Source organism: Schistocerca piceifrons, chromosome 11 (assembly GCF_021461385.2).
Source record: "Schistocerca piceifrons isolate TAMUIC-IGC-003096 chromosome 11, iqSchPice1.1, whole genome shotgun sequence".
NCBI lineage: Eukaryota > Metazoa > Arthropoda > Insecta > Orthoptera > Acrididae > Schistocerca > Schistocerca piceifrons.
In genome coordinates this window covers 131,561,365-131,583,027 of record NC_060148.1, presented here as the reverse complement: position 1 = coordinate 131,583,027, position 21,663 = coordinate 131,561,365, and the positions used below count along the sequence as shown (strand labels likewise).

General features: G+C 42.8%; 1 long non-coding RNA gene across 1 annotated transcript in view; it reads right to left on the bottom strand.

Moving 5' to 3' along the window:
• The window catches only part of LOC124720494, a 137,773-nt gene extending 129,521 nt beyond the window's left edge, over nt 1-8,252 (bottom strand). The window contains exon 1 of the long non-coding RNA XR_007006174.1: nt 7,919-8,252. This is a non-coding gene — a long non-coding RNA (uncharacterized LOC124720494). The remainder of the gene's footprint in view (nt 1-7,918) is intronic.
• Between the last annotated feature and the right edge of the window lie 13,411 nt (nt 8,253-21,663).

Below are 21,663 nucleotides of genomic sequence, written 5' to 3'. Positions count from 1 at the left end.
GAGGACAAATAGTAGTCCGAGGGAGCCAAGTCTGGAGAATAGAGGGGATGTGAAACGAGTTGGAATCGTATTTCCAATAATTTTGGGATCACAACTGCTGAGGTGTGTGCTGGTGCATTGTCGTGATGGAAAAGGACTTTTCTGCGGTCCAGTTGCCGGCGTTTTTCTTGCAGCTCGGTTTTGAAACGGTCTAATAACGATGAATAATACGCACCTGTAATGGTTTTACCCTTTTCCACATAGTCGATGAGGATTATCCCTCGCAAATCCAAAAAGACAGTCACCATAACCTTTCCGACCGAAGGAATGGTCTTCGCCTTTTTTGGCGCAGATTCTCCCTTGGTAACCCATTGTTTAGATTGATATTTGGTATCAGGAGTACGACGCTTAAAGTCCTGCAGATTCTTCCTGAACAGCTGCAAACCATCCTTGCAACACTTCACACGATTCCATTTTTGGTCAAGCGTGAGCAATCACGGAACACATCTTGCGGATAGCTTTCTCATGTCCAAATGTTTGTGCAAAATATTATGTACCCATTCATTCGAGATGCCCACAGCACTAACAATCTCACACACATTAACTCTTCTGTCATCCATCGCCATATCATGGATTTTATCAATGATTTCCGGAGTCGTAACCTCCACAGGGAGTCCAGAACGATCAGCATTACTTGTGCCCATATGGCCACTCTGAAAATTTTGAAACCACTTATAAACTGTTCGAAGGTGCACAGTCACCGCAATGTTTATCAAGCTTCTCTATAGTCTCCTGAGGCGTTTTGCCTTTCATAAAGTAATGTTTAATCACCATACGAAATTCCTTTTCGTCCATTTTTTGACAATCACTGGACTTCCTTGATTCACATGAATGCCAAACACAAAGAAATAGACCACTATGGCTGAAACTTGGTGTGCGTTCTTTCCAAAGATGCTAATAATTAAACAAGACCTCGATACGAGCCGGTGGTGCCATCTCTCGGACTTTTCAAACGCCCCTCATACAAACACGAAAGATGATATGCCATTACCAAAATGATAAGAGACATTGCAACTTTTCAATGTATGTATTACTGGTGAAGTTGAAAGGGAAAAATCAGTAGTGAACGCACTACGTATAAGCGGCAGTGTAATAAAATAATATTGTCTTTTAGTAGTTTATTTATTACTTCACATATTCCCATAGTGATGTCGGTCAGTGTTCGAAAGCTGCTCCAATTGCAAGACATCTCGAAGTTACAGATAATCCTCCAGAAAATCGAATAAATTGTGCCCTAATTGTGTCTCCTTTTTCTATAGGGGCGCCACGTAATTCTCACAAGTAATTAAAAGTTTGACTCTCGGTTCGCAGAAAGTAGAGATGAACATCACGTGGCCGGCCGCTGTGGCCGAGTGGTTCTAGGCGCTTCAGTCCGCAACCGCGCTGCTGTTACGGTCGCAGGTTGGAATCCTGCCTCGGCCATGGATGTGTGTGATGTCCTTAGGTTAGTTAGCTTTACGTAGTTCTTAGTCTAGGGGACTGATGACCTCAGATGTTAAGTCCCATAGTGATTAGAGCCATTTGAATAATTTTTGAACAACAGGTTCTGGGAGTAAACACGAGGCGTATTCGGAAAGTAAGGTCCGATTAGGCCCGAAATGGAAACCACTGTGAAAATCCGATGGAGCTTTGCGCAGATGTGTTGGGCAGTGTCTTTATTGTGCCTGTCAATCGTTTCGCGTCGCTCTTTCCAGTTCAGAGCGCAAAGTGATCTCGCAGAAACAGTGTCTCCCGGCAAGTATGTGGATCTGGTGAGCGATTCCGCCAGAAGCTATGCAGCCCACATGACATGAATTTCATGCTTTTAATCATTTCCACAGCAAAAGCCTGTCTCGAAATCTGGCAGAAAACCCAAAGAGATTCTCGTCATACAGAAAGCACACCAGTGGCAAGATGCAATCTATGCCTTCAAATGGTTCAAATGGCTCTGAGCACTATGGGACTTAACATCTGAGGTCATCAGTCAACTAGAACTTAGAACTACTTAAACCTAACTAACCTAAGGACATCACACACATCCATCCCCGAGGCAGGATTCGAACCTGCGACCGTAGAGGACGCGCGGTTCCACACTGTAGCGCCTAGAACCGCTCGGCCACTCCGGTCGGCTATACAACGGTGAAGTCACTGATGACAGTGCCACTAAAGCACAGTTATTAAATACGGTTTTCCGAAACTGCTTCACCAAAGAAGACGAAATAAATGTTCCTCAATTCCAATCAAGAACAACTGCCAAGATGAGAAACACAGAAGTAGATATCCGCGGTGTAGCAAAGCGGCTTAAATCACTTAATAAAGACAAGGGTCCAGATTGTGTACCAGTCAGGTTCCTCTCAGAGTATGCTGATACAATAGCTCCATATTTAGCGATTGTATGCAACCACTCGCTCACAGAAAGATCCGTACCTAAAGACTGGAAAATTGCTCAAGTCACACCAATACCCCTTTCACACCCTCTGGCTACAATTGTGCACATTAACTTTTGCTGTATTTTAGCTGCAACAGAAGTATTTTTCCCAGTGGAAACATGAGGTACACATTTGTGAATGTTGAACACTGATGTGTTGTTCGCTACATTCCACTTTATAAGTGAATATAGTTATTGTTATTTTGCATGGTAGTTATTGAATAATCATTGTACTATTTACGACAAAAGAGAATATTTCTTAATTAGTTATTTTAATGCATAAAATGAAGCCAACTCTACAAAGTACGTTTTGAAAACGGGTGCATATTTTTGTACAAACCTTGCATCTAAAATCATTAAAAAATCACCTGAGAGGATTACTACATAAAGAAAATTTTTCCCTCTTTCAGAAAAACAGTAGGTCTGAATGGGATACCCAAAAAGGGAAGTAGGTGGAATCCGTTGAATTACAGGCCCATATCACTAACGTCGATTTGCAGTAGGGTTTTGGAACATATACTGCATTCGAACATTATGAGGTACTTCGAAGAAATTATCGTTCTTGTGAAACACAACTAGCTCTTTATACTCATGAAGTAATAAGTGCTATCGACAGGGGATGTCAGATTGATTCCATATTTTTGGATTTCCGGAAGGCTTTCGACACCGTCCCTCACAAGCGTCTTCTACCCAAACTGCGTGCCTACGGAGTATCGCCTCAGTTGTGCGACTGCATTAGTGATTTCCTGTCAGAAAGGTCGCAGTTCGTAGTCATAGACGGAAAATCGTCGAGAAAAACAGAAGTAATATCCGGCGTTCCAAAGAAAGTGTTTTCAGGCCCTCTGTTGTTCCTGATCTATATTGACGACATAGGATAAAATCTGAGAAGCCGCCTTAGATTGTTTGCACATGATGCTGTCATTTACCGTCTTGTAAAGTCATCAGATGACCGAAACGAATTGCAAAATGATTTAGATATCTGTATGGTGCGAAAAGTGGCAATTTACTCTGAACAGAGAAAAGTGGGAAGTTATTCACATGAGTACTAAAAGAAATCAGCTAAATTTTGATTACGCGATAAGGCTGTAAATTCGAGTAAATACTTAAGTGATTACAATTACAAATAACCTAAATCGGAACGATTACATAGATAATATTGTGGGTTGAGGAAGCCAAAGTCTGCGATTCATTGGCAGAGCACTTAGAAGGTGGAACAGGTCTATTAAAGAGACTGCTTACACCACGCTTGTCCGCCCTATTCTGGACTATTGCTGTGCGGTGTGGGATCCGCATCAGGTGGGACTGACGGATGACAGCGGAAAAGTACAAAGAAGGGCAGCGCCTTTTGTATCATCGCGAAATAGGGGAGACATGATACGTGAATTGGAGTGGCAATCATTAAAACAAAGCCGTTTTTCGTTGCGACGGGATCTTCTCATGAAATTTCAATCACCAGTTTCTCCTCCGCTTGCGAAAACATTCTGTTGGCACCCACCTACATAGGGAGAAATGATCACGATAAAATAACAGAAATCAGGGCTCGTACAGAAAAATTTAAGTGCTCGTTTTTCCGCGTGCCGTTCGAAAGTGAAACTGTAGAGAGACAGCTTGAAGGCGGTTCATTGAACCCTCTGCCAGGCACTTTATTGTGAATAGCAGAGTAATCACGTAGATGTCGATGTTCTTCCTTCAAGACAATTTTCAGCTGCATTCCTGAGGGGCAATGAAGACGCTCCTGCAGCATTTTCGATGGGAAGTGTTTGACCGCCGAGAATACATCCCTTAATTGGCTCCCTCCGGTGTTCATTTTTGCTCACATGAACCGCCAGCTACGAAGACAACATTTTGGCACAAACAACGAAAGGCAGACCGGCGTAGAGAATTGGCGGAAAGCACAGGCGGCAGCTTTCTGCTGGAAAGTTTGTACAACGCCACGACAAATGTCTCAGTCGGATCGGTGACTGTTTAGAAAAGGTAGCTGGAAGGTGTGGCTAACTGTTGCGAATAAAAAAATTTTGATTTTCACTGTGGCTTTCATTTCGCGACCGATCGGACCTTACTTTCCGCTTTCGCCTCGTATTTCCTTAAGCAAATTTTGTACATCTACATCTACACGGATACTCTGCAAATCACATTTAAGTGCCTGGCAGAGGGTTCATCGAACCACCTTCACAATTATCTATTATTCCAATCTCGTATAGCCCGCGGAAAGAATGAACACCTATATCTTTCAGTACGAGCTCTGATTTCCCTTATTTTATCGTGGTGATCGTTCCGCCCTATGTAGCTCGGTGTCAACAAAATATTTTCGCATTCGGCGGAGAAATTTGGTGATTGGAATTTCGTGAGAAGATTCCGTCACAACGAAAAACGATTTGCAGCCCAGATCCTGTATCATTTCCGAGACTCTGTCCCATATTTCGGGATAGTACAAAACGTGCTGCCTTTGTCTGAACTTTTTCGATGTACTCCGTCAGTCCCATCTGGTAAGGATCCCAAACCGCGCAGCAGTATTCTAAAAGGGGACTGACAAGCGTAGTGTAGGCAGTCTCTTAGAAGGACTGTTGCATTTTCTAAGTGTCCTGCCAATAAAACGCAGCTTGTGGTAGCCTTCCCCACAACATTTTCTATGTGTTCCTTCCAATTTAAGTTGTTCGTAATTGTAATACCTAGGTATGTAGCTGAATTTACGGCTTTTAGATTCGACTGATTTATCGTGTAACCGAAGTTTAACGAGTTCCTTTTAGCACTCATGTGGATGACCTCACACTTTTCGTTATTTGGGGTCAACTGCTACTTTTCGCACCATTGCGATATTTCTTCTAAATCGTTTTACAGTTTGTTTTGATCTTCTGATGACTTTATAGTCGATAAACGACAGCGCCATCTGCAAACAACCGAAGACGGCTGCTCAGATTGTCTCGCAAATCGTTTATAAAGATTATGAACAGCGAAGGGCCTATAATACTACCTTGGGGAGCGCCAGAAATCACTTCTGCTTTATCCGATGACTTTCCGTCAATTACTACGAACTGTTACCTCTCTGACAGGAAATCACATATCCAGTCACATAACTGAGACGATACTCCATAAGCACGCAATTCCACTACGAGCCGCTTGTGTGGTACAGTGTCAAAAACCTTCCGGAAATCCAGAAATACGGAATCGATCTGAAATCTCTTGTCAATAGCACCCAACACTTCATGCGAATAAAGAGTTAGTTCACAGGAACGATGTTTTCTAAACTCATGTTGACTGTGTGTCAACAGACCGTTTTCTTCGAGCTAATTCATAATGTTCGAACACAATATATGTTCTAAAATCCTGCTGCATATTGACGTTAACGATATGGGCCTGTAATTTAGTGGATTACTCCTACTACCTTTCTCGAATATTGGTGTGACCTGTGCAACTTTTCAGTCTTTGGGTACGGATCTTTCGTCGAGCCAACTGTTGTGTATGACTTAAGTATGGAGCTAATACATCAGGGTACTCCGAAAGGAATCTAATTGGTGTACAGTCTGGACCAGAAGACTTGCTTTTATTATTTTATTAAGTATTTTTATGCATATATTTATCTCTCAGACTGAACCATTCGCTGGACCAATCCGTTGTTTGCCGTTCCTTCGTTACAGTGTGCCTTTCCTTCGTTACAGTGCTAAAATCAATGCAGTGCGCGCTCTGTCTGCATCGGCAGCCACTTGTAAAATTCGTTTGCGACACGATACGCACAACTGCTTGAGAACTGAGGTTGAGATTCATAAACTCGGTTGGTACGTCTGCGCGCTTGTTTGGCAATCTCGTTTATAGCAAACAGCGAATTTGACAAACATGGGTTTAGAAAACATCGTTCCTGTGAAACACAACTAGCTCTTTATTCACATGAAGTGTAGAGTGCTATTGACAAGGGATTTCAGATCGATTCCGTATTTCTGGATTTCCGGAAGGCTTTTGACACTGTACCACACAAGCGGCTCGTAGTGGAATTGCGTGCTTATGGAGTATCGTCTGAGTTATGTGACTCGATTTGTGATTTCCTGTCAGAGAGGTCACAGTTCGTAGTAACTGACGGGAAGTCATCGGATAAAGCAGAAGTGATTTCTGGCGCTCCCCAAGGTAGTATTATAGGCCCTTCGCTGTTCATAATCTTTATAAACGATTTGGGAGACAATATCTGAGCAGCCGTCTTCGGTTGTTTGCAGATGACGCTGTCGTTTATCGACTAATAAAGCCATCAGAAGATCAAAACAAACTGCAAAACGATTTAGAAAAGATATCTGAGTGGTGCGAAAAGTGGCAATTAATCCTAAATAACGAAAAGTGTGAGGTCATCCACATGAGTGCTAAAAGGAACTCGTTATACTTCGGTTACACGATACATCAGTCGAATCTAAAAGCCGTAAATTCAGCTACATACCTAGGTATTACAATTACGAACAACTTAAATTGGAAGGAAGAGCCGGCCGGGGTGACCGAGCGGTTCTAGGCGCTACAGTCTGAAACCGCACCACCATTACGGTCGCAGGTTCGAATCCTGCCTCGGGCATGGATGTGTATGCTGTCCTTAGGTTAGTTAGGTTTAAGTACTTCTAAGTTATAGGGGACTGATGGGCTCAGATGTTAAGTCCCATAGTGCTCACAGCCATTTGAATCATTTTTTTTTGAAGGTACGCACAGAAAATGTTGTGTGTATGGCTAACCAACGACTGTGTTTTATTGGCAGGACACTTCGAAAATGTAACAGACCTACTAAGGAGACTGCCTACACTACGCTTGTCTGCCCTCTTTTAGAATACTGCTGCGCGGTGTGGGATCCTTACCAGATAGGACTGACTGAGTACATCGAAAAAGTTCAGACAAAGGCAGCACGTTTTGTATTATCGCGAAATATGGGAGAGAGTGTCGCAGAAATGATACAGGATTTGGGCTGGGAATCGCTAAAAGAAAGGCGTTTTTCGTTGCGACGGAATCTTCTCACGAAATTCCAATCACCAGCTTTCTCCTCCGAATGCGAAAATATTTTGTTGACACCAGCCTACATAGGGCGGAACGATCACCACGATAAAATAAGGGAATCAGAGCTCGTACGGAAAGATAGTGTTCGTTCTTTCCGCGCGCTATACGAGATTGGAATAATAGAGAATTGTGAAGGTAGTCCGATAAACCCTCTGCCAGGCACTTAAATGTGATTTGCAGAGAATCCATGTAGACGTACATCGTTTACATACGTGTTTCGGTTACCTCGACGACTGTTCCGCGAGGAAGTCCATCCGGCCACGAAGTTAAAACAATAACAATAAAACTTGCCAAACCCGCAGAAATGCGGATCCCTTACTAGGCATGACAGACGCAGCCTAGGGGAGAGTAAGATAGAATCAGAAATTGTAGCATTAAGCGGATTTTGTCAAGCTTGGCGCAGGTTGGCGAATGGTGGTCGAGTGTAGAGCATTGTTGTTTAGGCGCTGTGCTCACCTGGTGTTTGTCCGCGCGGTCCAAAGACGCTGAAATTCTTCACTCCTCGTCTGCTTCCGCCTCGAATCTGCCTGTATTTCCAAAGCACACTTTCTGCACTGTCGGTCCACTGGCCATCTTCACGGGGTTCACCACTTGCTACGGTCTCGAGGTCGACAGCTACATTCCGGGCCACGTACAATATGGTCACTGCCCTGACAGGAGAATCACCATAAAGTGTCGGGTGGGATGTACGGATTTAACTGGACCTGTTCCGACTGCCTTTCTGCGTCTTCGCGATGACGCCGAGCGGTCGGCAGACGGGATCCGACGCTTCCGCGAAGCACGAACCGAGGGTTGAAGGCGCACTGGGCTGTGTCCGAGGTGCAGACGTCCACCTCTGCCCAACTTGGCGCTTGCAGCGCTCTACTGCGGTGGACAGCGTAACCACGTGGGCCGCGCGAGATCACGCAGTTTGCCATCTCGCCTGAGAAAGGCGCTGCGGTCGCTTGATGCCTCGTTCACCCCGTTTACGTGGGTTTCCCAAAGCCGGATTTCGTAAACCGATTTCCCAAAATTACTTCTGGGTGTTCACGCAAACACTTCAAAATCGATTCTAGAAATCCGCTTCCGGTTGCCGATTTTCCAATTCCGCGATCGATTTTCGCTCGTATGTAAACGCAACCCGTCTCGAAACGAGCTTAGGCTGTCAGGTTTCTTCTTGTTCTTAAAAATTTTCGGCCAGTATGGAGGGAGTGGCTTTTTCTACAGTGAAGGGTAAGTAGAAATATTAGACTGAAGCTCGCCTAATTCACGAGAAACAGCGGTAGTGCTGACTAAATCGGATACTGTAACTCATGTTTTCCAGCCCCCAAATTTAACTGGCTAAGTAATCCGCTTCAGACCTTAACGTGTGAACACGACAGAGAAAAACGGTTTCCGAAATTCTGTTTTCGTCTTTCGGAATACGTGTCGCATGAAAACGTAGAGATAGGGTGGTCTCCAAAATACGACGGGAGGGCCGCATCCAATCGGCGAAGGGATTTAATTTGGCCCGCGTTCGAGCGACAGGCTTTTTATACGTAGCGCTCGATTCTTCTCTCTTGTTTAAGACCAACACAGACCGGTACCAAATCCACCAGCAAGTAGTAGACTTCAGCAAGTCAGTACTTCAGCAAATTTTTTGACGTGGAAACACCCACAGCAAATGGACTTGCAGAAGAAACTTCTTGCTTCAATTACTAGCCAATTTCTGGAAGTTTTTCTCAAACTTGTAGAAATTTTGTGTGTTCAGTACTGGAACGAAAATGGGAAGACATATCAACAGGAACAAAAGTACCATTCAAATAGCTAAACGTATGTAATAGACATCCGTAGCCAAGGAAGTGCGAAATTAATTTATGGATTACTTTGATTCACCTTAAGGCAGAGCAGAATAGCTGTACAGCGTCTTTATATTTTAAATTTTCGATTAGAGACGATAAACGTCTTCGGTTTCGATAATCGATGTTATCTTTTCAGATCTCGGTGGTAACGAGATAAACGTCTTCGGTTTCGATAATCGATGTTATCATTTTCAGATCTCGGTGGTAACGATTATCGAAACCGGTTATCGGGAACATAGATTATTACTAGCGATGTTGGCAAAGAAGTTTATCTTCTCCAGTGTGTTTTATCATAGATTGCCCTTGCTTCTCAAAATGATTAAATTTTATCTCATTTTTCCATGTGAGAATAAACACAAATGCACTGCATTTGTAATAACGGTATTAAATGCTGTTTGCAAACATCGAAGAGTAATTTGGAACAACAATAACTTCGTTAGAGATAACACACACGGGCCTGTTATCATTCTCTCTATCGAAATGTGTTGCGGCCCACACTGTGATACGGTACTCGATTTCCACGTTTCTCTTTTCAGTTTCAACGGATTCGACATGTGTTCGACAGGAAACAAACTTGAAATGAGAACAAAGCATACACAGGTAGGAAGTTGAAACGAATTAAGGTGGTTTATATTAAAAAAACCCGCCTCGGTTCCGAAAAAAACACCTGGGCTTAAGTGTTAACCCAGGTTTCGGCGTAGATAACTACACCTTCTTCAGAACAACCATAAAACCCACAAGCGCCTAAGAAGATCTTTGTGAATGATTAAAAGAACACCATAGCTATATATTTGTAAACGAAAGAGAAAAGGAAAACACAAACAGTGCATATGTACAAAGTCAAAACCGTTACTTAATGGCGTACGCTCCACCTCACACCGGCCTATGTCCGATGGGCCATGACCCGTCATGAACTGCAGCTACAAACGGTCGCTCACTTACAGGCCCGACCCGCTACCTATGCACATGCGCAAGACAAGGGAAGTTACTTGAATGCGCATACGAATACGTGAAAGTTTATACATGGGTCGTGGCTAAATAGCCCTTATACTCCCACCTGTGGATCAACGTATATCAAAAAATAGAATGGATAGAATAAGTGACGAGCTAAATAGGAGATGAAGCTTAAAAACAACCGCATACGGTTGCTTATGCTAGTAAGGAAAGTTATATATGAAGCTACCTATGACAACAGGAGGAACTCTTAAAAACTATACCTGAAACCAGTAGTTAGCCTGGGGGGGTCTGAGGGAACGTAATCTAAAGACGTTGTGGTAATAAGGATATAGGGATAAAACGTGAGGTGTTCAACGGGCTAAAATCACCTTCATCGTAAAAGCAAAATGAGGATAAAAAGAAAGAAGACGAACAGCTTGACCAATTGCGCTCGCCAGTCAGCGCGCGCATGTGATAATCCCCAGATCATCAGATTTACAAGTATGAAGAACAAAGTAAAGGTGCGAAACCTTCAAAAAATTTTCTGTTTCTTAGTAGGAGTTGGTCATTGGGGATATTGTCTTTAACATGTTGCAAATGCTTAAAGATCTGCATTTCTTCCAAAACATCCAGTTTTAAGCCCTTAATCTCGGCAGTTTTAAGCCCTTAACCTCGGCATGAAGTAACATTGGAAGAAATGCAGATCTTTAAGCATTTGCAACATGTTAAAGACAATATCCCCAATGACCAACTCCTACTAAGAAACAGAAAATTTTTTGAAGGTTTCGCACCTTTACTTTGTTCTTCATACTTGTAAATCTGATGATCTGGGGATTATCACATGCGCGCGCTGACTGGCGAGCGCAATTGGTCAAGCTGTTCGTCTTCTTTCTTTTTATCCTCATTTTGCTTTTACGATGAAGGTGATTTTAGCCCATTGAACACCTCACGTTTTATCCCTATATCCTTATTACCACAACGTCTTCCCTCAGACCCCCCCAGGCAAACTACTGGCTTTAGGTATAGTTTTTAAGAGTTCCTCATGTTGTCATAGGTAGCTTCATATATAACTTTCTTTACTGGCATAAGCAACCGTGTGCGGTTGTTTTTAAGCTTCATCTCCTATTTAGCTCGTCACTTATTCTATCCATTCTATTTTTTGATATACGTTGATCCACAGGTGGGAGTATAAGGGCTATTTAGCCACGACCCATGTATAAACTTTCACGTATTCGTATGCGCATGCGCATTCAAGTCACTTCCCTTGCCTTTCGCATGTGCATACATAGCGAGTCGTGCTTGTAAGTGAGCGACCATTTGTAGCTGCAGTTGATGACGGGTCATGGACCATCGGACATAGGCCGGTGTGACGTGGAGCGTACGCCATTAAGTTAAGTAGTGGTTTTGACTTTGTACATATGCACTGTTTGTGTTTTCCTTTTCTCTTTCGTTTACAAATATATAGCTATGGTGTTCTTTTAATCATTCACAAAGATCTTCTTAGGCGCTTGTGGGTTTTATGGTTGTTCTGAAGAAGGTGTAGTTATCTACGCCGAAACCTGGGTTAACACTTAACACCAGGTGTTTTTTTCGGAATCGAGGCGGGTTTTTAGTTTTTTAATTTATTAACGAACGACTGCTGACGCGCTGCGATGTTGAAGGTTCTGTAAAATTATGTTCTACTACAATTTCGAAAGAACAGTTTAAAATATTTACTGAAAACTGCGAAAAAAGTATAAAATAAAAATTTCGGCACTCGATATTACCATGTCGATGTACATATATTGGCAAAAATGTTATCACCTGTAGTTATCGATATTTAATTGAAAAAAAAGACCTATATATCGTTATTTTACTAGCAGCCCTACTCCATACACGTACATAAATTCTAAATTCAAGTTGCCTTCTCACCTCCGTATCTATGTGCAGGCTAACGTCAGGAAATGCTGTAGGGACTCTGATACTGTTTTCCCTAATTGATACACTAATTCATAAGAAAGGCTTTTTTTTTTTTTTTTTTTAGTCTTCTGACAGGTTTGATACCTCTTCATCTCAGAGCAGCATTTGCAACCTATGTCCTCTATTACTTGCTGGTTGTGTTCCAGTCTCTGTCTTCCTCTACAGTATTTGTTCTCTACAGCTCCCTCTAGTACCAAGGAAGTCATTCTCTTATGCTTTAAACAGCTGTCCTACCATACTGCCCTTTTTCCTTGTCAGTGTTTTCCACATATTCCTTTCCGATTCTCCACAGAACCTCCTCATTCTTTACCTTATCTTCTTCTTCTTCTTCTTCTTCTTCTTAAGTTGCCAGTCCTAAGATTGATTTGCAGCAGCTCTCCATTCAGTGCGATTGTCGGCCAGCCTCTTCAATTCCGTGAAACTTCCGCATCCTAGGTCCTGCATTATCTGGCTTATGTACTTTCTTCTAGGTCTGCCTCTTGCCCTTTTGCCCTCCACAAGGCCTTCCGTTATAGTGTGGAGAAGACTTTCATGTCTCAGAATGTGTCCCATCCATATATCTCTCCTCTTCTTGACCGTCTTCCAAAGAACTGGAACTTCCTCCGCTCTCTGCAGGACTTCTTCATTTGTCATCCTGGTCGTCCATGGAATTTTTAACATCCTTCGCAGGCACCACATTTCAAATCCTTCAATCCTTCTTCTTTCGTCCTCTCCAAGTGTCCAGGTTTCGCTGCCGTAGAGAAGCACACTCCCAACAAAGGTATTTATTAACCGCTTCCTTAACGACAGACTTATCATATTTGATGTGAGGAGTCCTTTCCTTTTATAGAATGCAATCTTTGCCTGATTTATTCTACTTATTACATCTTTCCTACTACGACCATCTGATGTTATTCTGCTTCCCAAGTAGACAAAGTCTTGTATTTCTTTCAGCTTCTCTCCATTCAGCCTTATATTCGTAATTGCTTGATTATTTTACCTTATCAGTCCGTCTAATTTTCGAAATTCGTCTGTAGCGCTACAACTTAAATGCTTCGATTCTCTCCTGTTCCGGTTTTCTAACAGTCCATGTTTCACTACCATGCAATGGTGTGCTCCAAATGCACATTATCAGAAATTTCTGCCTCAAATATTAAGGCCTATTTTGATACTAGTAGACTTCTCTTGTCCAGGAATACCCTTTTCGCCAGTGCTAGTCTGCTTCTGATGTCCTCCTTGCTCCATCCGTAGTTGATTATTTTGCTGCCTAGGTAGCAGAATTCTTTAACTTCATTGACTTCGTGACCATCAATCCTGATGTTAAGTTTCTCGCTGTTCTCATTTCTGCCACTTCTCATTACTTTCGTCTTTCATCGATTTACTCTCAATCCATATTCTGTGCTCATTAGACTGTTCATTCCCTTCAGCAGATCATGTAATTCTTCTTCGCTTTCACTCAGGATAACAATGTCATCAGCGAATAGTATCATTGACATCCTTTCAGCTTGAATTTTAATTCCACTCTTGAACGTTTCTCTTACATTGCTTCTTCAAATGGCTCTAAGCACTATGGAACTTGAAACTTTCTGGCAGATTAAAACTGTGTGCCCGACCGAGACTCGAACTCGGGACCTTTGCCTTTCGCGGGCAAGTGCTCTACCATCTGAGCTACCGAAGCACGACTCACGCCCGCTGCTCACAGCTTTACTTCTGCCAGTACCTCGTCTCCTACCTTCCAAACTTTACAGAAGCACTCCCGCGAACCTTGCAGAACTAGCACTCCTGAAAGAATAGGATATTGCGGAGACATGGCTTAGCCACAGCCTGGGGGAGGGTGTTTCCAGAATGAGATTTTCACACTGCAGCGAAGTGTGTGCTGATATGAAACTTCCTGGCAGATTAAAACTGTGTGCCCGACCGAGTCTCGAACTCGGGACCTTTGCCAGCGCACACTCCGCTGCAGAGTGAAAATCTCACTCTGGAAACACCCCCCAGGCTGTGGCTAATCCATGTCTCCGCAATATCCTTTCTTTCAGGAGTGCTAGTTCTGCAAGGTTCGCAGGAGAGCTTCTGTAAAGTTTGGAAGGTAGGAGACGAGGTACTGGCAGAAGTAAAGCTGTGAGTACCGGGCGTAAGTTATGCTTCGGTAGCTCAGATGGTAGAGCAATTGCTCGCAAAAGGCAAAGGTCCCGAGTTCGAGTCTCGGTCGGGCACACAGTTTTAATCTGCCAGGAAGTTTCATATCAGCGCACACTCCGCTGCAGAGTGAAAATCTCATTCTGGACTATGGAACTCAACATTTGAGGTCATCAGTCCCCTAGACTTAGAACTACTTAACGTAAGGACATCACACACACCCATGCCCGAGGCAGGGTTCGAACCTGCGACCGTAGCAGCAGAGTGGTTCCGGACTGAAGCGTCTAGAACCGCTCGGCCACAGCAGCCGGCATTGTTTCTTCGATGTACATCTTGAACAGAAGGGGCGAAAGACTACATCCCTGTGTTACACCCTTTTTCAGCCGAGCACTTCGTTCTTGGTCGCCCACTCTTATCCTTCCCTCTTGGCTCTTGTACATATTGTAAATTTCCCTTCTCTCCCTATAGATTACTCCTATTTCTCTCAGAAATTCCGAACATCTTGCACCATTTTATATTATCGAGCAATTTTTCCAAGTCGAGAAAGCCTATGAACGTGCCTTGATTTTTCTTTAGTCTTGCTGCCATTATCAATCTGAATGTCACAATTGCCTCTCTGGTGCCTTTACCTCGCCTAAAGTCAAACTGGTCGTCATCTAACAAATCCTCAATTTTCAATTTCATTATTCTGTATATTATTCTTGTCAGCGACTGGGATACATGGGCATTAAGTTGATTGTGCGATAATTGTCGCACTTGTCAGGTGTTATAGTCTTCGGAATTGTGTGGATGATATTTTTCGGAAAGTCAGATGGTATGTCGCCAGGCTGATACAGTCTACACTCCAACCTGAGTTTTGTTGCCACTTCGCCCATGTCTTTAGAATTCTGATGGGACATTATCTTCCCATCTGCCTTATCTGATCTTAAGTCCTCCAAAGCTCTTTTAAATTCTGATTCTAATACATGATCTCCTATCTCTTCTAAAGCGACTCCTGTTTCTTCGTCTATCGCACCAGACAAATCTTCCTCCTCATAGAGGCCTTCAGTGTACTCTTTCCACCTATCCGCTCTCTCCTCTGCATTTAAGAATGGAATTCCCCCTGCACTCTTATTGTTACCACCCTTCCTTACAGTTTCATCGTAAGTTATTTTGACTTTCCTGTAGGCTGAGTGATTCCTTCTGACAATTAGTTCTTTTTCTATTTCTTCACATTTTTCATGCAGCCATTTCCATTTCCCTGAACGTTTTTGTACTTCCTTCTTTCATCGATGAAATGAAGTATTACTTCTTTTACCCATGGTTTCTTCGCAGTTACCTTCTTTGTACCTATGATTTTCTTTCAAAAAATGGTTCAAATGGCTCTGAGCACTATGGGACTCAACTGCTCAGGTCATCAGTCCCCTAGAACTTAGAACTACTTAAACCTAACTAACCTAAGGACAACACACACATCCATGCCCGAGGCAGGATTCGAACCTGCGACCGTAGCGGTCGCGCGATTACAGACTGTTGCGCCAGAACCGCTCGGCCACCAGCGGCCGGCGATTTTCTTTCCATCTTCTGTGATTGCCCTTTTTAGAAATGTCCATTCCTGTTCAACTCTACTGGCTCTGAGCACTATGGGACTTAACATCTTAGGTCATCAGTCCCCTAGAACTTAGAACTACTTAAACCTAACTAACCTAAGGACATCACACACATCCATGCCCGAGGCAGGATTCGAACCTGCGACCGTAGCAGTCCCGCGGTTCCGGACTGAGCGCAGAACCGCGAGACCACCGCGGCCGGCTTCAAATCTATTATCTGCTGAGCTATTCGTTGTTGCTGTGTCTGTAGCCTTAGAGAACTTCAAGCATATTTCGTTATTCCCTAGTATTTCTGTATCCCACTTCTTTACGCACTGATTCTTCCTGACTAATCTCTTAAACTTCACCCACTCTTCATCACTACTACATTATGGTCTATCTGCTCCTGAGTACACTTTACAATACAGGTTCTGATTTCGGAATCTCTGCCTGACCATGAGGTAGTATAACTGAAATCTTCCCGTATCACCGAGCGAGGTGGCGCAGTGGTTAGCACACTGGACTCGCATTCGGGAGGACGACGGTTCAATCCCATCTCCGGCCATCCTGATTTAGGTTTTCCGTGATTTCCCTAAATCGCTTCAGGCAAATGCCGGGATGGTTCCTTTGACAGGGCACGGCCGATTTCCTTCCCCATCCTTCGCTCACCCGAGCTTGCGCTCCGTCTCTAATGACCTCGTTGTCGACGGGACGTTAAACACTAATCTCCTCCTCCTCCTCTTCCCGTATCACTCGGCCTTTTCCAAGTATACTTCCTCCACTTGTGATTCTTGAACAGAGTATTCGCTGTTACTTGCTGAAATTTATTGTAGAACTCAATTAGTCTGTCATTGCTTGTTTCCTATTAAGAAAAAACGCAGTTGATATCCGTTTGACCTATGGCAGCGCCATCTAGCGGGCCAACCGTAGCGCCATCTGGTTTCCCCCTTCAAGCTAGACAAGTTTCGTCCTTTGTAGTTTTTTCGTTTGACGCTTATTTCGTGAGATATTTGGCCCGGTCACGATCAGTGGACCACCCTGTATTTGTCTGAAAACAACTCTCTCTTGAAACCCCCATGTCATTTTCAGTCAGATATATAATAGTGTTTTCAATCGTCACCAAATCCGGGTTTCTATTAGCGTCATACAACCAAATACTTGATATTTATTAAAAGAAATAACCCATTTCTGTAAGTAAGCAAATGCTATGGTATAGGAAGCCATTGTCTCTTCCTCAGATTTCGATATCAGATGAATTATTTCTTGGTTAGGCTTCTCATTCTTTAATTTGGTCAAATTAATCTTGGTTTGCTTGCCAATAAAATTGCCGATCTTCCTTTCGTTCAGACGTCTTTGAGTGTCGATTAATATATTTCTTATTTCAATAATCGAGACTTTATTCTTCTGCACGCCTTTTATTTTTATATTTTTCGAACAGTCAAGTTTGACTGCAGGAACACGAAGTCCATTTCACTGATCGGACTATTGACAAAATCTGAAATTATTGTAGGTGGCCTGCCTTCGACTACAAAAATTTATTTTAATGGAATCCAAAACTTAAGAATTCTCTCAGCTGCGTGCATTAACGACAGCCGTCTTGTTCTTGAGTGACACAGAAGGGTCTGATGATTGGCATGAACTTATAAGCAGAACTCTTTTAGCCTCATTTACCTTACCATGTACATTCATAAATAATTAAATATTTTCATGACGATTATTTCAATGACGTCAGTTACCGACTGCAGGAGCGCTTGATACAGTATTGTGGAGAATACGGGCAGGACATCCAATTCCTTCTACATTTTTTCTTGGTCCTTTTTCACTTTGGTGAAACTCATGCCGTTGGCCGCATCGACGAAGCCCTCTTAAGTTGGTTTTGGTACTGTCTCGTCAAACAGCGATTAATTTATCTAATAGAATATGCAGTTGTCATAAAGTGTCTAGACAAAACTTTGCGGTTGTCCCCAATGCTTCGTTATTCAGCGAATCAAGTTTGAACAGCTACTGCTGGATTCCATCAGTTTCAGTAAAGTATTGAACAACTAAGGGGAACATCTTTTCAGTTTTATGGTTCGATGTGTCGGTGCCTATGCCGTAAAATGAAACTACTTGCAATTGATTTTGCTGTTCTGACACGGAGTGTTGTGTGAGAATATTTTTAACTACCGCCGTAGCTTCGGTCCTGGCTGTAGACTGCTTTGCGGCGACTTTGGTGTCAGGATACATTGCGGCATTCAGTTTCACAGCTTTTATGAGCTGCTGTTAGTTCTGCAGCAGCAACGAGCAGTGCTTCCTGGGTGCCTTCTTTAATCATGAGTGTAGAAATAGGCTTTGATGCCGATGCTACCGCGATTCTATTTGTATGATTCTTCGTAGAATCTGCCTCACCTCCGTGAGTTACTGAGATGAAACAGCTACAAATCTCACTCCGTACTTCCTTTCTTGACAAAGACGACTCTTTTGTGTAATCATCCGAAAAAGTGACACTTCCGCTTTTCCATCCTTAGGCATTTTCGTAAGCTATGAAAAGTCCCCTTAGAAAAATTAATGAATTACTGTGCTGGTAAACCCCTTACGTTATTTGATTTTCTAACAGCTGAGCAAAACTGAACGTACTCAAACATTTCTCTCTTTATGTTGTGTACATAGTCGCGCGTAGTCAGCGCGTACACAACTTTCCCACTAGAGCGCGCCCCGCTAAGCACAACAGCGCAGGCGAAGCGCTCGTCCGTCTCCGCACTACGAGATGGCGCTGCCTTAGAGACGGACCAAATTCTGCCTCCGCCGATCCGCGTATTAATATGTAACGCAGCCAATGAGATTGCTGCTAACGTAGAACCTTTTCTGCTCGCGGATCACACTTGCACAGTGATACCTGAACACGCTAGGTATTATAGCGAGTGTACAGACCTTCGATTAGTCAGTCTGCATTAGTCTGCACCAAACTGTACCAGTCTGCATTAGTCTGTACCAGTCTGTACGAGTTCTACATTTGTCTAAACCAGTCTACAGTCAAGTTTCAGTCTGCGCCTAATAAGATTACCATATTCCTGTACATAGCGATGAAGATAAATGTATAGACACGTTAGTCAAGTATCAGAGATATATGTGAGAATAAGATTAACGTACCAACTTCAGATTGTCAATTGTAAATAGCATCCAGAACCAAGTTAAGTAATTTTTATGCTTGTTATTATTTTAATAAATGTGTGTGAAAATTAATCAAGTTCTGTTTACAGTTGGTCACCGTCAATCTGCTACTCTAAGCGTGCAAGTGGCATTTCTATCGTCCGACCTAACGGCAGAAGATAAACACGCCACGATAAGACCACGAGACGTATTGCTGACACTCGCCTACTTCGTTAGAGCGACAAGTCAAATAATCTCATGGTGTGTGTACTGAAGGTCTTACAGTACGCTCACCACACTTTACTTATTCTGATCATCACTAAACTGACACACAATATTTTTAGCGCAACGCAATCTGACTTTCAATAATCCCTACAAAAGAATGGCCCTGACTAACAATACCTTCCATGAATCACTTACAAAAATCTTCGTTGCTCTAACTACTGCAATACAGCGAGTGCCAATATTGCCAGCTAAATAAAAGATTCTAACTACTGAAGGCACTACCTACTGACAGGCATAGTTAGCAAATGAAAGATTTTGATAGAAAACAAACAATGTATTTACCTTAATAGTGTTCAAAAGTAATTATATATATATATATATATATATATATATATATATATATCAGTTCATGATATCCAATATTACAAATGTACTGTCTCTGATGGACACATGTCCAGATCATCCGCTCTCAAAACTCCGACATTTCTCTCCGCACATCCACCACTGCTGGCGGCTCACCTCCAACTGCGCAACGCTATGCGCTGTTCACATCCAGCTGCCCAACACTACAATGGCGAGTATTACAACAGTGCCGACCAGCCACAGACTGTACACAGCACAGCCAGTGATTTTCATATAGAGCGCTACGTGGCGTTACGAACATAAAAACCTAAACAGCCTACTTACACCTATGGTAAGCTTATTACACGGTAAACGGTCGACAAATAACACTTTAGTGTTCGAAGTACACGTCACTATACACTTCGCGCCTTACATACCCGGAGGAAACACTTACAACATTACCAACTTGGACTCGTTGTTCGTATTACGTTTGGAAGGAATCGTCTTGTCAGATCGCTGCTCAAATCGGAACTGACCACTCTTCCGGGTGGCGATGCTTAAATGGTTCGAGCCCTGTACTGCTGGAGAAGTCTGGTATTTTCTCGAATTTTGCCGTTAGATATAGAAGTTGCCCGCATCGTCGGTACAGGACACGCAACATGCAACGCCATCTATGAGACAATCTTTTCAACATCTACTTGTTGACATGATTAAAACTGACTGAGGCTGCAATTACATGTTGCGCTAACCGATGGCGTTACTTTAGTACTTGAGCCAATCCCGCAACAGTATTTTGCAAAATCGGGACAAAATTGGTTCTTGGCCGGATGTTGGAACATGAAGATCCATAACTGTGAAGGTCTCGATATATCAGGACGGGTGGCAACACTACGTAACACAAGATTTCGAAATACTTCTACAGATTGTTGGGGAATGCATTTCGCAATATGACGATAATTTAAGAGTGCTAACTTTTGCCTTCCTTAGATTACCAGTAACAATTCGCACTTTTAATCCACTGCAAATTCTGCGGGCAACTACACTGAGGTACTCAACTTTGAAGTATCGAAATAAATACGATCAATAACGAAAAGGTAACCATCTCATCATCAGCCTAAGGTGTGGGACTTACAGTTTTAAATATTCTTCACGGTAAATGATAACAGCCAAACAGTTGCAGGATAAAGATTTATTAAAATCCTTGACCACGGTTTCGGTATGTCTAAACATACCTGCATCAGAAGCTAAATACACCTGAACAGGAAGACATCTTCATTAGCAAAAACTTCTTTCTCAGTTACGGTGCTAAGTTTTTGCTAATGAAGATGTCTTCCTGTTCAGGTGTATTTTGCTTCTGATGCAGGTATGTTTAGACATACCGAAACCGTGGTCAAGGATTTTAATAAATCTTTATCCTGCAACTGTTTGGCTGTTATCATTTACCGTGAAGAATTTCAACAGTTGCTGTTCCAGCCATGTTTTACAACTTGAAGTTTTAAATATCAAATATTTTTGAGCAATAACATCCGTGCAGTCGTTTAAGGACATTTTCGTAGCGAAAGAACAATCGAACCCAAAAAAATGTGGTGTTTTGCGCACCAAGTAACACGTTTTGCGAAAAACTGCTTCAGCGGCTTTGCTTCGTTTGCGTACATTACGTTGTTTCAGCAGTGCAGGAATGACACAGCTTTCTGCTTTCCTTCAATCGAAACGAGATGTGGACACGATTCCCTGCGTGGCACGACGAAGATGTTTGCCATGAAGACTCCACGACAAAGAACTGCGACAATCGGGCAACAGTGGAGCACACTGCCTTCTAAACTTCAGAAACAAGTGCTGTAACACGAGGTAAACGTGCAACTACATCAAGCGCGTTTTTTCTTATTTTTTTCTTCAATTTGTGTCACATTACTCACTCTTCCAGACATACCGGTAACTGAATCACACACACACACACACACACACACACACACACACACACACACACACTCATTGATATCCCCGCTAAACCTGCTGGGAAGAACAGGTAATGGGATTGTGGAAAGGGCCAAAGGTTGAGGTCAGTTTCTCCTTCTAATTGTTATTTATTGTAATGTACTAACCTTTA